The 12,895-nt window shown below is 37.4% G+C and overlaps 1 protein-coding gene across 1 annotated transcript in view; it reads right to left on the bottom strand.

Moving 5' to 3' along the window:
- LOC122809216 (probable G-protein coupled receptor 33) overlaps positions 1-12,895 on the bottom strand; it is a 351,141-nt gene that overhangs the window by 269,499 nt on the left and 68,747 nt on the right. Inside the window, exon 2 of the mRNA XM_044080526.1 lies at positions 4,745-4,813. The gene's annotated coding sequence lies outside the window, so the exon portion shown is untranslated. The remainder of the gene's footprint in view (positions 1-4,744; positions 4,814-12,895) is intronic.

The following is a 12,895-nucleotide window of genomic DNA, read 5'->3' as shown; positions in this document are numbered from 1 at the left end:
TGGTATGATCCAGGTAATTCTCATTAGGGTTAATATATAATTATTGACCATGGGATGGATAAGGACAATCTATAACCACAAAAAGGGGAATTGGCTAGGCTTAAAATGGTCAGCAAGGGCAGCTAGCTTTGTACTTACTTACCTATGAATCTATGAAGTAAAACAAGGAAATGACAAATATCAATTATTGCAGTTTCAATATAAAAAATAACAAGAGCATATTAAGAAAATGGAAACCGAGTAGCATGCTGTGATCTATAGGATGTTGGACTGGAAGACGTGGGTAATTAAAAAACATAAGATTCCAAAAGTTACATGAAAATGTAAAGAAAGGTGATGTGTACTCCTGAGGATGTTCCCATGACATTTGACTGAGTGTGATGAAAATACAAGGTGATTTCAGACAAAGATCAGGAATAGACACATTTTGTACAGAACTGGTAAAGAAAAGCTCCTTACAGAAATTAAGAAAATTAAGGTAGAATTAGATGTGGTAGGAATTCAGATTTTCTCAGATTTTTCCAAAGGAAATTGTCAAAAGGAGGAATCATCTCTTTCTGTTATGAAATACATTATGGAAGGGAAAACTGAGATCTTTTTGTTCTAGCCATTATCAAGTGATCAGTCTTAAGGACATTGCTGTGTTATTCAGAAATGAATGCCAGCAGTGCATTTGTTGTCAGACCTGAAGTGCTTTATCACTCCTTGCATTAGGTTTAAACTGCTGCAGCTACTTGTTACAGATGTAACATATAATTTGTTACAGTTTAAAAGTGCAGAAGGATTTTTTTTTTGCTTTGATCCTGGAGTCAGGCTTGCTCTGTATTGTTCCTTAGATAAGGGTTGTGAGTGTACTTTAATCTTGTTTTACTCAATCCCCATGCTGTTTCCTTTTCAGAATGAAAACACATGGGAGTTTGAGCGACTGGGATTTTGGATGCAGATCCTTAAGGAGAATAACAATAGCCATGCAGAATTTTATATTCATAATATTTATTTTATTTATTATTTATTGGCATTTATTGACTAAGAAAGTCCACTGGGCCAGTGACCCATTTTCAGTGGAGGCCCGGGGAGAAAATCTCCACGGTAGTACAGTCAAAAAAGCATTAGGACATTTGAGTTTTAAAAATATATTTGCACATTATATACCCTAATGGTAGCACATTCAATATCAATACCATACAATTCACATTATATACTATAATGGCAGTACATTCAGTATAGTACATTAACAGAAACATATTCATAGTTCCATCATCAGATAAAATTCACAGAAGATTTCAAGCATGGGAGAGAGTTAAGCCTATGAGTAAAAGGGCCGATGTGATAGTGAGGTAAGCTGTCAGTGACACATAGGATAGCATAGCAAGAGGTAGGGGGAAGGAGGGAAAAGTCAGGCAGTAAAGGGCAGCAAGAGGCAGGGAGGAGGAGAAGAAAAATCAGGCAGTAGGGCAGCAATATATACAGAGGTTAGTAGAGATTGCCCTATAGGATGGTTTAGAATGAAGTGGGGAGGCTATGGAGGTTTAGTTGTTGTGCAGTGACAGGATAAGTTATTTTGGTAGTGTAGTTTGAGTGATGATTTAAAGAGTTTGGAATATTCCATTAGAGTTATATGGGAGGGTAATTTGTTCCATTAGAATTCAGGCAGTAGGGCAGCAGTTTTGCTATATTATAGGAGTATAGACTTTGTACACCTTTTTTATTGTGTTATGACTATGTGGATTAAAGGTAAGCTTGTCATTTATTGTAATACCTAGTAGTTTGGCAGTTTTAGTTATTTCTATTTCAATTCCATCTTTAGAAGTCAGGCGGTAGGGCAACAATATACACAGAGGTTAGTTGAGATTGCCCTATAGGATGGTTTAGGATGAGGTGGGGAGGCTATGGAGGTTTAGTTGTTGTGCAGTGACAGGATAAGTTATTTTGGTAGTGTAGTTTGAGTGATGATTTAAAGAGTTTGGACATAGCAGAAAGTATTCTAAGAACTAAGCCAACATGGGAATGGAGAAAGGAGATTCTGCTGGTTGGGATTACTTCAATTAGGGGTACAGAGAATAGGCAAGAGTTTGTTAGAATTTACTGGAGAAAACTGGCAAAGGAACTAAGGTATTAGGAGCACATAATTAGAGAGAGAAAGGTAATAGAATGGGAAGAATACATGTGGTGTGCAGGTAAGAGACTGCCTGCCTTCCTGTCAAGGATTGATATCAGAGTATAGGCAAAGTGAAAGGAATCAGGGGATCCTTAGTGAAAGAACAGCACTGGTAGAGTTTTCAGTTGAGTCTGGAACAGAAGGTACTGTTAAAAATAAGATATTTAGTAGGGCAAATTAAAAGAAACAAATTGAAAATATTTGTATGGCTCCCAAATATGCAACAAAATCTAGAAGATTTAGAAGTTCTGCTTGAAATGTTTGCATAGGTATTTTTATACCCCAAGCAGACTCCAAAGAATTTTGCTTAGGTAGATTTCAAATGTTGGATGTGTGTTGTGAAGAAAGACGTAGTTGAGAATGTATTTTATGGGAATTGTTTGAGTTGGCAGCTGCAGACTACTCTATTAGAAATACTGGTTGAACAAATTGGTGTAATTATTTCTTTGAACTGTGATACAGACTCTGAATTGCCTAGACATAGTAAGGCACTGCTGAGTTTAATTTTGGTGACTGCCAAGAAATCACTTAACAGAAAGTGGAACTCAAAGTCTAAACCAACTGCATTAGAAGTAGTGAATATAATAACAAAGGTAGAAGTGGGATCTTTAAAAAAGGGTAGAAGAAAATTATATAGAAAAATTGGACTTGAAGGAACAATACGTGTAGACTAATGTTTTGGAGAAGGAATGAGGTTTAAGGGAAGACAGGAATCGAATGAGCTATGTAATGTTCAATTGATAATGGCTATTTAGAAGATTACACATGATGCATAATATTTGCAACTGAAAATATGTCAATATGCTTTTTTTCATTTATATAAATGTATTATTGCCTATGTCATAAATTATATTTTAATAAAGATGTCTTTTGCTTAATAAAAACACACACACATGGGAGGTTTTTGTTAAATATGTCTCTGGCATATGATTTTATTTGAGGTAATGCCCATGAATTTTAGCACAATTGAATGATTTAAGCAGCAAAGACAAGTGCTTGCTGGCACAAAAAGGAGAGAAAAGCTGATTGTGTGTGTGCATGAAGCTATTTATCAGTGACAATATAAACTTGGGTATAAAATGGGACTGGGTTCAGGATGTACCAATAAACTTTGGGAACAGTGACAGATCTAAGCCTAATTAGACAGTTTAAGACAAAGGTCTTAAAGTACTTAAGGTATGGAAGGTAGAATTGTTTTGGCACGTTTAACCACAAACGGATATAGTTTTAGTTTGCGGTCATTTCTGGATGGTGCATTTGACAGATTTCTCTCACTATGTGAGGGTTATTTCCAGAAAAACATGGGTAAGTTCTTATATTGTTAATGAAGAATTTAGCTTTAATCCAACTGGGTGGCCAGCATATAACAAATACTCACTTGGAACCAAAGTAAAATATTTTCTCACACGTAGACCTCTGGTTCATTTATACAAAAATAGTATGTTCTAATACAAACAAAATGGAAATGAAAATGCAGCTAAACCAAAATACATGTCCATCTGGAAGTTACTAATGTAGTAGAAAGAATAGCTAAGAAGACTTTTGCAGCCTGTTATGCTTTGTAACCAATATAAAAGAAACTGAGTTGAATGAATCCTCTCATGAAGACATAAGACTCAAAGAAATGCAAAAGAAATTGGTTGGGAAGAATAAGACAAGAGCTACACATCTGGGTCTGAAAAGATAGGCTAATGTAATATCAAAGTAATTGACTCAAGACTGGTTATAATTATACTTGGGGCTTTCTAAAGAATGTATTTCCCATAAGATAAAGCAATTCAGCACACAATACTCCACAAAACTCATCATACTCAGGCAAACTTGTTCAAGATAAGAGTTGCTAAATGTAACACTATCAATATTGTAATGAAAGTCCCACAGATTTGACTCATTGTTGGTGGACTTGTGATCAGTTGAAGTAGATGATAAACACCCAAGAGTTAATCAAGATGGCTATAAAGATCTTTACTCCTTAAAAATGCGCTCTTACTTAGTTTTCATGGAATAGCTAACAAGGAGACAATATTAAAAGGCAGGAATTCTGAATAGCTATGATGCAAGCAACACATTACTATTAATGCACTGGAAATCTAACCTATGTCTGAATTACTGTTGGAAATATGGGGGGGTGTTTGTATAATTTTATTATAAATTAATGTAGAATTTTGTTATTTTAAATTAAACAATAATTAAGTCATGTTAAAAACAGCAACATTGAGTCAAATGCACTGTCAGTGTGATATTTAAGCCTCCTCATCTGGAATAATTCACTTACCAAAATTCAGTTATACAGGCTGGGTAGCAATTATCTATAGATCTGACTGACATTGAATTTAAATGAGAGATTTTTTTTTTAAACCAAGCAACTAAAGAACAAGTTGCCTTATTTGATCAGTTTAAATATTTTATTCACATTTAAAATAAATAACTAAATAAATAAATAAATGAATAAATAAACCATAAAAGATAATTAAATAAATGCAAATATAACTACGACAAAAATACTTAAAACCATCCTTCTTTCTCATTCCCAGACATAACCAGCAATGAACAAAAGCTATGTCAAGTAATAACAAATCAACAAACTTGTGTGCCTTCTTCTGGCCTTCTTCAGATTGCCATAGGAAAATTTCTTGCTGCAGTTTCTTTTTTTTTCTGGAAATCAAAACACAACAAAGAAACATGCATGGTGAGCTCTTTTTAATACTCGTCTAAACCCTGACTGCCAACATACATCTATCATAACAATATAACACCATGGATGCTCAGCTAATGAAAATATCTAGCTAGAAATATGCGTACCGCTTATTTCCAAATCATATGTACACAGTATCTTACAGCAATGATGCTATTACTCATATAGCCACTATTATTATGACTACACCATAGAAATGAATTTCAAGTACTAATGAAAATTAATGGCTTTATGTTGAGTTTAGGCTATCTCCAAAATGCTTGATTTCTCAGGAAGTTAAAATACATGAAGGACTGTTTTTAGGTATTGCACAGTGCTGACACCTAATACAAATGTACCTGGACAACAGCACACATTGCATTGACAGAAAGATTCCTTAAATAATTACCCTGAAATGTTCATACCAAAATTCAACACAGGTAGAAAGTTATAATTCTACATAGCAATTGGTTAGTTAAAATGGCCGCAAGGGCTATTTTATATTACAACATACTATGAAACATACACGTATCATATAAAAACTACTAAATGTAAAATTCAAACTAAAAAGCTCATGCATATAATACTAAATGTAAAATTCAAAAAAAAAAAAAAAACAGTACATTAAGGGAGACTGTTGGTGTGTGAGCATGGTACAGATATTACAGCACAATTAGGAGTTGTATGACCTTTGTCCTTTAGACGTATGCCTTACCAAACACATAGTGTGATATTATCTTTACAATGGAACCCACTCACGCCCTATTCCATATATAGCACCGAACATATATTGTAGTATTCTATAATGGTTTGTCACACTGTTTGCGTCTTTCGGCTTTTCCCGGTTAGGGGTCGCCACAGCGGAATTCCGGTCCACAAATGATTGGTAGTGGATTTTTATGTACCAGGTTACCAGCCCTGATGCACAACCTTCAACAAAGGCACGCCCCATTCACGTATGCCTCCACACGGAAGACGCTCTAGCTGAGAATCGAATGGGACAACGTCTTGCTATGAGGCGACAACGCTACCGCAGCACCACTACCGCAGTCAACATAATGGTTTGTCACACTGCCTGTTCTTTATTCCTTTTCTTGAATTCAGACAATAAAGTCCCAATATACATAGCTGACACTAAACAGCCCCAGTATGCATAGCTGTCTTTCAGAGGAATGAGGAAGGGATGTGATTTCCAAGTGGTGTGTGAATATATGTTTTGTTTTTAATGTATCAAGTCTGTTTTGCAGGAGGCTGCAAGAAACTAAAAAACTGTCAAATAAAACTTTAAAAACTATTCAAAGGCTCATAAAGAAATCTGTTGAAATGGGAAGAACTGAAATAATACTAGAAAATTATTTAGAGAGGAATGGATTAACAACCATATCATTAATTGCACCATTTGGGAACTTGACAATTCATCTTATGAGGTACTACTGTTTGACAGATATAGACAGAATGCCATTATGCACTACAAGCAACAATGTTCATCAGCCTCAAATTAACTTAGTGCACTCATTAACAAGTATTACATATACAAATTTTTCTCCCTCACTGCACAAATGTAGGTCAAATGTGGGCTAAGTCATTTTTCTTTCTACCTTTCTTGAGTAAACCACAAGCTATGTTTTAGTCATTCACTGTGGCTTTCTGTGTGCATGAAACAAGCAAGAATATTGTGTTCTACTGAAATGACTTGTCACTGCTGCAGTAGCTTGCCTGCTTTCAACAGTGCAAGCCATTATTTTATTTTTATTTTTATTTTTTTATTTTACATTTGTTGACCGGGCTAGTCTAGCTGGATATATTTCCATTTTCAGTAGAGGCTCGGGGAGAAAAGCTCCAACAGATATACAAAAGTATAAAATATTGTTACATGGTGAATAAAGGATTAATAAAGAAATTAAAAGAGGTAATTATTACATTCGAGAGATAAAAACACTTGAGAAAAGCAACAGTAAACATAATATCACTTAAGAAAGCTAAAACAAATGTAATAAAGTAAGAATTATGTACAAGTGTTCACATCAGGTAGAAAGGTTTCAGCAGTAAGTTGATTAGAGTTTAAATAGTGTCAGTCTTACAAGACTAAGCATTTAAATGTTTGGAAGATTGGTTAGAAGAGGAAGAAACAGAGGAAACAGATTTTACCAAACTGGCAATTATTTTGTACCCCTGTTTAATTATAATGCTAGTTGCATTTTATGACTTCATATTTGCAGCATATTTGATGTATTAGGACTTGAAATTTTATTCATATTACAGAGCACATAGTATTGTGTAGTTGGACATTATCTGTTTTTCTGAATGAAATAAATAGCAGTGATCTCAGATTCAAATGGCTTGAGAGACAGATGAGTCGACTGAGCCAAGGGCCAGTAAAGTGTCTACAAAAAAAAAATAAAATAAAATAAAGTAAAATAAAAAGATAAAGACAGTCAGTTGAACACACACACACACACACACACACACACACACACACACACACACGCACACACACGCACACACACACACACAGACACACACACACACACACACACACACACACACACACACACACACACACACACACACACACACACACACACACACACACACACACACACACACACACTCCTGTGTGTTTCATTTATCATTTGATTTGCACCTTGTACAGAGAATATCTAAAATGGACTTCCGCGATGGTGCTGCAGTAGCATTGTTGCCTCACAGCAACAGGTTCTCTCGTTCGATTCTCGGCTGCAGTGCAGGGAGTGCCTTCTGTGTGGAGTCTGCATGCCCTCCCCATGGTTGGGTGGGCATTCAAAAGACATGCGTAAATGGGCGTGCCTTCGTTGAAGGATGAACATTGAGTTGGCACCTCGGTGTTTGTGAACATCTACTGCCAATCATTAGCAGACCAGAGTTCTTCTGTGGCGACCCCTAACCGGGAAAAGACAACAACAGAGAATATCTAAAACATGCAGCAGTACAAGGTATTTTGAGTGGGTAGCTGGTCTCACACTATTACCTCCTGGAGCTCAAACCAGATGAACAGTAGAAGCATGTGAATTTGATCATTTGGGATATTGGTCTGTTTTGTGCTCCATGTAGTCTTTCTCTCTCTCTCTGTCTCTCTCTCTCTCTTTCTCATTGTTTCCACAGATAACCAAGTGAGACAGATGAGACGCTACTGGCAATCCAAGCCACAAAGACAGGCATTTGTTAATATGGTTTGGACTACAAATTAACCAGACCTTTATTTTTTAAAAGAGAATTTAGGTCAGATTGGAACAAGGTTCATGGGATGGACTGAAAGCATCTATGGGCCACATTTGGCCCATGGGCCTTGAGTTTGAGACTTTCGGTTTAGAGCATATTAAGCATAGCCACTCCTACCAGTAGCTGGCAAAATGTAAAATGCTAGCCAGTTGGCAGTATTATATTTCATTAAAGGTACAGATACTTCTGTTATGCACAATACTTGAGTAGTTCCACTGAAAAAGACAGATTTCGGGATCCTTTTCCTCCTAAGCAATAGATAAACTGTGGTGTAGTTCAGGATGACATACAGTTAAATGTAACAAAATTACTCCACTGTGTGAAAAGCAAATGTTCAGACTATTGACATATCTTGAGAGGTTGCATCGTTTATAATTATTACTATTATGAAGTAGGTGGCAATTGTTACAGTTTCTATTTTTGTAAGGAATTTATTGCTAGAATGATGCTAGGAAGACAGAAATCTGGAAGAAGTTAGACTGGATTTCGAAAGAATAACATGGTCTGGATTCAGAAAACTTTGTTGCATTGTACTTGACAAGCAGCCAAGTGCAGGCAGGGTGTGATTCAAAATGTGGTCAGCCATGCTAAATGCTACTGACTGCATAACAAAGCAGGGAGCATGATTTAGGCACAGATTAGCATTTTCCTACAATGCCTGAAGCCAGCCCAATTGAGATGGGTATATTTAAGTAATGTAAGAACTGTCTCATGCTAACTGATGATCATCTAGGATATGAGAGATGGCTGTACCTGTTATTGCTGGAGGAAAATACCCGTGACACATACATTACTATAAATAAGATTGTCAGCACTAAGCCATTTCATACATCACTCCCAAACTTATGCAATGTTCACATTTCATCTTATGGTGAGGTATTAAGTGCAAAAGTACAAAAAACACAAAGACTAAGACCTCCTAAGTGCTGTACAATCAATATGCCCCCTCCACATCACTTTAATACACAGAGAAATAACATCAATACAAAATGCTCCAACACACATAAAATCAAGAGTCACCAAATAGCAGGAACAAATCCCACTGGATAGGCAACCCCTGCATCAAATATATTAGTCACAGGTGCCTTCATAGTCAGATACACAGAAGTTCCACTAACAAGGCTGTGAAAGGAAAGAGTGACAGTTAGAAGCTTGGCAGGCATCAGGATTCTTCAGGTCACCCATGCACTTGGTCATAGCACATGTTGATGTAAATGATCTGAGTCATCCTCCCTGGACTACAAGAAGTGAGACATGACAGAACCCTCAGGCAGGTATAAGTCTAGCACTGAGCAGTATTTTACCCTCACTAAGGATGATTCTCCAATACCAGCAGAAAATGATTGACTTTAACAATTGGCTTAGTCTCTAGTGTCATTCTAAGGGGAGCAATTTCTGTCACTTTGGTAGGACATGGTAGACAGAGAGGGCTGCTTTGCCAAGGACAGCCTGTACCTCTACCCAGTTGGGTTTGAATATTGATAAAACCTTATTTACATTTTTAGGAAATGTCATTGTACTAAACTTACCTATAGCCAAACCTACTCAAACAAAAATGAAGGTTGTTGTTGTGTCTTTCGGCTTTTCCCTGTTAGGGTTCACCACAGCGGAAGTCCGGTCTGCTAATGATTGGTAGTGGATTTTTACGTGCCGAGTTGCCAGCCCTGATGCACAACCTTCAATGAAGATATGCCCATTCACGCATGTTTCCTCACAGAAGACGCTCTAGCTGAGAATTGAACAGGACAACGTCTTGCTGTGAGGCGACAATGCTACCGCAGCACCACCACCATAGTCAAACAAAAATGAAGATAATACTACTAAAATGAAGGTAATACTACTAAATACTAGAAGTCTGAACAAGAAATTTGACTCCCTACAAGCCCTCCTCATGATGGAGGACATAGACATTTGTGTGGCAACTGAGACATGGTTTAAAGCAGCCAAAAGCATCCTGGCAATACAGGGCTATAATGCATTCCACACCTTTAGACCAGGTACCATTCAGAAAGGGAAACAAGGTGGAGTTGTCTGAACCTTCACTAAAAATAACTGCACCTCCAGTCTGGTAAAGCAGCAAGATGAAAAAGAAATTATCCATATTTAAAAAAACATAGGCACAACAAAGCATCATATCAGCACTAGCTATACATCCCCCTCCATGACTCAGGACACTCACACAAGATACCTAAAGGAACTTGAGTCAGTAAGCATAGAATCTAACATGATAATTCTGGGAGACTTCAACTATCCATTGATAAACTGGGAAACATCCACATCCTCAAACCAGCAGGCCTATAAATTCAGAACTTTGTTAATATGAATGTCCAGGAACAACTAGTTAAAACTCCCAAAAATGGAAACAACATCCTCGATTGGATCCTTGCTGCTGTCAACTCCTCCCTTATGTATCATTTTCTCTTATAAGGTCAGACCACAAAGCAGTATCTTGAGAAATTATACTGAAGCAAGGGCTCCCTTCAAACCATATAATGTTCAACAATTATTCCAAAGCAAACTACTGATTATTGAGTGATACATTGGAAAAATTTGTACCCCCCCCTACCAAACCAACATAATTAATCTGCCTGTGCTGAAACAGTCTCCTAGGTACCTTCCTAAGCCGGTATATAGAGGAGGCTATTCTCACTTGAAAGAAGCAAAACAAAATCTTGAAAAATAAACTAGCTAGGTAGACCCAGCTATAAACAAGCTATTCAATGGGAAAAAAGTAATGGCTAAACACAGTAAACATAACAAAAACAAAATCATAAATCTTAACAAGCAGATGAGCAGTCTAATTAAAACCACTAGAGCCAAATTTGAGTTGAATATAGGCTCTGAAGCAAAGGCAACCACAGGGCAATGGTTAGCTATGTTAGGAAGCTGAAGGTTAATGTGTAGTTGAGTGCCAAACTGGTGACAAGTGGCACCATGTTTAAACACCAGACAACATTGCAAACTTACTGACGGATACATTCATCACAAACTTCAGTCCACCTCCCACACCCCCCACCCCGTTACCACTGGAGATAGCAAAATCCATACCATCCCCTGGTATCACCATAGAACAGGTCCTAAAGGTGCTGCCCAAGACAAGGAACACAGTGTATATGTAAGGTGCTGTCCAAGGCAAGGAACATAGTGTGTATGTGCCCTGATACCATATCAGGGTGCTTCCTTAATAGCTTGAAAGAGGACTTGTCTGACCCCTAATGAAGATATTCAATCTCAGCCTTGAAACTGGGTTTCTGCCAATGGAGTGAAAGAAAGCAACTGCCATTCCACTGCACAAGGTTGGCCCCTCTACTGAACCTGGGAAATTATAGATGCATTAGCCTGACCAGTCTAATCTGTAAAGCCATAGAAAGAATTGTCAGGGATGTTACATACAAAGACATAATTAATCTACAGACACTGGACCCTAGTTAGTTTGGGTTTGTCAAGTGGAGATCATGTTTGCTGAACCTGGTCAATGTATTTGAGAAGGTCACAAAGGCCATGGATGAGGCCAAATCAGTTCACACTGCCTATTAGAACTTGGCCAAAGCATTCAATACTATTCCCACTCAGATATTGCAGAAATTTACAAAAAACACAAATAAATCCATATGCCATCCACTAGGTAGCCAACTGGCTTTCACAGAGGATGCAAGCGATAATAGGTGACTCCACCCCCACTAAAAGGCCAGTCACAATTGGAGTTCCCCATAGAACTGAGACTGCTCCTGTTTGGCATTTGATATCCAGGCCATTACAAATGAGCTATGGCTGACCACATTTGTAGATGACTGCAAGCTTGGGCAGTCATAGGATCCCTCAAAGACACAGACATCCTCCAGGAGGGTCTCACACAAATGAACAATTGGTGTGAGAGCCAGGAGTTCAAACTAAATGCAAAAAATGCATAATCATCTCCTTCAGAAAATCATCCACCCCTGCAAACTACGTTATCAGCACATCTCTTAAGGTAGAAATTTTAGGGATCATGTGACTTGTGTAGATAGTGATCTGTCCATTGACCAACACATGTCCATCCATTCCTGTCAAACTCTTAGAGCAAGAAATCTGGACAAAGCCATAAAAAGTGGGACAAAGGCACAAAAATAAGGACATTTTTTAAATATTGCTCTTATAAATTTAGAAAGTTGATAGAATAACAGGTTTTGCATTATTATGAATTTTATGAAGGGTATGATATCTGAAACTCAAATGTCTGTCATTATTTTCTAACTTTAGTCTTTAATAATGTGCCACTAATCTGTCAGAAAACCACAATTTTATGAAAAATGTGTCAAAAATATGAGGCAAAAATCTGGACATTCTGCGAACATCTGTACAGTTGAGAAGTATGTGTTCATCACAAGATGGAAGTTATTTTACATAGTGTAACTTATACGTAGGGACATTGCATTCAGGTCCAGTGAGGCTACTGACCCTCTGTACTCAACCCTTATTAAACCAATCATGAAGTGCAATGCTCCCTTTGGTATGTATCTACGGAGACACATGATTCAACCTGAATGCCCAGAAAGTCCTTACCAAAAGGATCCAAGGAGTCCAGCACATAAATTATGTAGACAGCATTAGATCAAGGAGTCCAGCACATACATTATGTAGACAGCATTAGATCAAGGAGTCCAGCACATACATTATGTAGACAGCATTAGATCAAGGAGTCCAGCACATACATTATGTAGACAGCATTAGATCAAGGAGTCCAGCACATACATTATGTAGACAGCATTAGATCAAGGAGTCCAGCACATACATTATGTAGACAGCATTAGATCAAGGAGTCCAGC

This window comes from Protopterus annectens, chromosome 8.part0, assembly GCF_019279795.1.
Source record: "Protopterus annectens isolate FY-2018-M chromosome 8.part0, PAN1.0, whole genome shotgun sequence".
Taxonomy (NCBI): domain Eukaryota; kingdom Metazoa; phylum Chordata; order Ceratodontiformes; family Protopteridae; genus Protopterus; species Protopterus annectens.
This window is presented reverse-complemented; position numbering and strand designations above follow the sequence as displayed.